A 4,921-nucleotide genomic window follows, 5' to 3' on the forward strand; every position below is an offset into this window, starting at 1 on the left:
AACCCAGCCTAAGTAAGGTAACTCATACCCAGAAAGACAAACATGGTATGTACTCATGGATATTGTCTGTAAAGTAAAGGATAACCATGCTCCAATTCACAGACTCAAAGAGGCTAACTAACAAGAGCTTAAGGGGGGATGAAAGGAAGGAAAGGAGGGAAGGAGGAAATGCAATAGATTTTGAAGGTGGACTTGGTGAGGGTAGGGACAGAAACAGTAAGGATCAGGTGCAGAGGATGAAGGGAAAGAGTACTGGGAGAGACACTTGGAATTGGAGGACAGTTTGGAAGTAATGCAGCAACCTAGTACAATGAAAACACCATGGATTCTATGAAGGCAACACTAGCAAAAACTTCTAGTTATGGGGGACATGGAGCCTGAACTGGCTACCCTCCGTAACCAGGCAAGGCCTGAAGTGGAGGGATTAGAACATGAGTCCAGTCAGAAGACCTCTGACCCACAGTATATCATGCCTTGAAGCATGTGCTGGGACTGGAGCCTAGCATAATCTTAATCAGAGAAACCAGAGAGGCTTCATCTAGCAACTGATGCAAGCTGATGCAGAGTCCCATAGCCAAATATTGGGCAGAGGTCTGGGAGTCCTGCAGGGGAAGGAGAGGAAAGACTATAGGAGTCAAAATGATCAAGGATACCACAAGAACTCAGCCCACAAAGTCAACTGACCAGGACTCAAGAGGGCACACAGGAATCAGGGAGCCTGGCTGAATCTCACCTATGGCCTCTACATATATATTATGGTTGTGTAGCTCACTGTTCTCGTGGGATTCCTAACAGTGGGAGCAGGGCTATCTATGACTCTTTTGCCTGCATTTGAGACCCTTTTCCTCATACTGGGTGGCCTCATCCAACCTTGATGTGAAAATATGTGTCTGGTCATGCCAGATTTGTTTGAGTAAAGTCACAATATACTGTTTGAGCAAGTGTCTTTATGGTAAGAAGGAACATCTTTTGGACATGTGCCCAAGAGTAGTAAAGCTAGGTCCTGAGGTAGATGGATTCCCAATTTTCTGAGAAACTGCCACAGTAATTTTTATAGTAGTTGCTCAAGTTTACAATCCCACCAGCAATGGAAGAGTATTTTCATTGTTCCACATCTTTCCCAGAATGAGCTATGACTTATTCTGCTGATCTTAGCCATTCTCACAGGTATAAGATGGGATCTCAAAGCAGTTTTGATTTGCATTTCCCTGATGGCTAAGGATGATGAACATTTTTTTTAAATGTTTCACAACCATTTGAGATTCTTCTATTGAGAATTCTCAGTTTAGATCTGTTCCCGTTTTGAATTGGATTGTTTGGTTTTTGATATCTATTTTCTTGAGTTCTTATGTATTTTTAATATTAGCCCTCTATCGGATGTGGACTTGGTAAAAGTCTTTTACCATTCTGTAGGCTTCAGCTCTGTCTAATTGACTGTGTTCGTTGCCTTACAGAATGTTTTCAGATTGCTTCTTGGCCTTTTAGCTTAGATCAAGTGCAGAATGTTTTCAGTTTCAGAAAGTCCCATTTATTAATTGTTGATCTAAGTGCCTATGTTCTGATCAGAAAGTTATATTCTATTCCAATGCATTCAAGGCTGTTCTCCACTTTCTTTTCTATTAGATTCATTGTACCAGATTTCTGTTATGTTGATATCTTTGATCCATTTTCAGACCATTAAGAAACACAAGGTGTCTCAAAAAACAAGGTGGCAGTCAGTCAGATGACTCAGAGAGTTAAGGTACTTTCTACAAAGGCTGATGGCCTTTGTGTAGAATGAAAAGGTATGTGTCTACTTACATTCTTCTACATTCAAACATCCAGGCTGACCAGCACCATTTGTTGAAGATGCTATCTTTTTTTTTCAGTTTGTATTTATGGCTTCTTTACCAAAAATTCCTGAGATTCTTTCTTCCATCTCTTGTATTCTGTTGGTGAAGTTTGTCTTTGTAGTTCCTGTATAAATTCTTACATTTTTCATATCCAGAAATCCCTCAGTTTGTGTTTTCTTTATTGCTTTTATTTCCATTTTTCAGGTTTATATGTTTTCTTCAACTCTTTGTATTTTCTTGGTTTTCTTTAAGGGATTTTCTCTTTAAAATCCCTTCATCATCTTTAAAATCATCTTCAAATAGCTAATTTTAGGGCCTTTCTTTGTGTTTTTCCTACATTGGAATATTCAGTGTATGCTGTGGTACAATAGCTGGACTAGAGTGGCAACATACTATCCTGGATGTTATTGATTTGTGTTCTCATGCTGGTTCCTATCGATCTGGGTTTGGGAGTGACTACAGGTCTAGGAACTGGGTTTTGGTTTTGCCTTTGTTGAGAGGGTGTTTTTTCCCTTGGTTTCTGTTTCCTGTCTGGATTTGCAGTGTTATGGTGAGTGTTGCCTGTTTTCCTGGCCTGCTTAGCCTTGCTTCTTCACAGGCAATGCCTGCTGATGTTAAAGGCTGGGATACAGGGATAAGTGGGGGAAGGGACATCAGAAGGGAATGCTCTGCGGGATCCACAGATCAGGCAGGGGGAAGCCAGACTGCAGCTGGTGACCTGTTTCAGAGCTGGGATGAGACTGAGAGATTGGGTCTGGGGGGATTTAGCAAAACATTTGTCTTAAACTGCCAGGATTTTTGACTCAGCTCAGGGAATAAAGAAGAAGCAGGCTATCTGGAACATTTGCCACATTTATTACCTGGTCATGGCTCTACTCTCTCTCTACCTACCAAGAAATCTGACTAACTCCTAGACTCTCACTAGGTTTTAAGAATTTATTTGTATGGTTTTTGCCCAGTGATTACTTGTAGTTACATTAGAACATCGAAGTCTATCTTACTGATTTATAAGTGAAAGCCAAGAAAAGTAAACCAAGTTATATATACAATTCACTACTATTGAAAAACTAAATATTCACACAATCCCCACTCAGTTAAATTATATTTTCATTTCCAAAATAAGTTTGGTAGCATGAGTTGCCCTCACCTTACATGGCTACTGCCTAATTGTAACCATCATATATTATTTTTACCTGTCTTAAATGTTATAAAAAGTGTCATCCAATTTCATGTGAAGTTTTTTCACTCAGATAAAGTTTAAAATTCATTTATATTGAGATTCATTGATGCATGAGCTTAATCTCTCATTAATTGCAAAATAGTATTTAATTGCATGAACGTATCAATAGCTTATTTTGTTATTTGGATTGGTTGGAAATTTGAACTTTCAAGCAAACACAGAAAATCCACCAAGCATGATCACTCTACAAGGGGGAAAAAGTTTACTGGGGGACAAACCAGGCTGTCCCACAAGAATAAAGCAACTCGGTCAGAAAGATCACGTATTCTTTGTGAAGTGCTTGAGGTTTAAGGCCAGATCCTTTCTCTCAGATTTCTCCCGCATGAGTAGAACAAGGTCCCTGGGCTGAGCAGGCTGAAAGGGGTCTGTGCCTGTGACAGTCGGGCCAATTTATGGGTAGTAAATGTCCTGTTGGAAGGAATGGGAAAACTGCAGTTATCTGTTAAACAAGGTTCCTGAGTCCTGGGGTTTCTGAGACATGCACAAGCAGATAAGTGTTGGCTCTTTGATGTGCCCCAGGAAGTTTGAGCTGAGCCAGGGAAACAATTCAAGCATATACATGACCAGATGAAAAGTATTACCTATGAAGACTGCAAGCAAATACATGGCCAGATAAAAATATTAGCTCTAGGGTTAGCATGTCAGTAAAAATTCCATGTAAATGCTTCTAATAATCAGCTTTTGATGTTGCCTTGGTAAATAACTGCATCCCCTTAATTTAAATTATTCACTGTTCCCTTAAAACTTCTAATCCTTACTTGGTTATCCTGAGTCACAGATTCTTCATCAAGGGTGAAGTACTCAAATTCACACCCCCAAAAAAGCTCTAATGCCTGCTCATTTGTCTTTCAACCTATACAAGGTTATATTCAGCATCTATACAACAACTATGACCCTAGGAGTCCTAATGAATGAGAATGAAGTTCCTGAGTTCTACATGTGGCCTCAACCTAAAGTCAATGACAAGCACAAAAAATGCAGTCATGTTTCTTTCCATTGTCACTTGACTAAAAACAAGAACATTTTTCTTATTCTTAGGCAAATGGATGGAGCTAGAGAACATCATACTAAGCGAGGCAACCCAGACTCAAAAGGTGAATCATGGTATGCACTCACTAATAAGTGGATACTAACCTAGAAAACTGGAATACCCAAAACATAATCCACGCATCAAATGAGGTACAAGAAGAAAGGAAGAGTGGCCCCTGGTTCTGGAAAGACTCAGTGAAGCTGTATTCGGCAAAACCAGAACGGGGAAGTGGGAAGGGGTGGGTGGGAGGACAGGGGGAGAGAAGGGGGCTTATGGGACTTTCGGGGAGTGGGGGACTAGAAAAGGGGAAATCGATAGGCGGCGGCGGCGGCGGCGGCGGCGGTAGCAGTGGCTGCTCCAGCTGAAGGGCCATCAGCGGTGGAACCAAGGCGACACAGGGTCCAGTTAGGACCTGCGCCCACGACCACTGACCTTCGCTGACCAGCCGGGCGGCAGGCAGCTGCGGTTCTGCGGAGCCTTTCGCTGCACAGAAGCCACTTCAGAACTCGGCTTCCCGCCAGTCAGGAGAGACTCACCTCCATCTTGATCCCGGGCTCCAGAGATCGGTCAGACTGAGGTACACAAACATAATCCTAGGCCCAACACCGCAGGGGTCTGAGCCAGACGGGCGTTGGCCTGCACCCAGGCCCTGGGCTGTTCGAGTGGCCATCGGGGCGCCAACCCAGCCAGGAGTTTTTTTTGCCCCGGCCGGCGCACGCGCCGCCATTTTGCCTACAGGAGCCAGAGTGCTCGGGAGGGCAGAGACTGCTAACAAGCGTAGCCTGAGGCTAACAAAACGGGGGTCTAGGCCCCAAAAGG

Source organism: Apodemus sylvaticus, chromosome 7, assembly GCF_947179515.1.
Source record: "Apodemus sylvaticus chromosome 7, mApoSyl1.1, whole genome shotgun sequence".
In the NCBI taxonomy this organism is placed as follows: Eukaryota; Metazoa; Chordata; class Mammalia; order Rodentia; family Muridae; genus Apodemus; species Apodemus sylvaticus.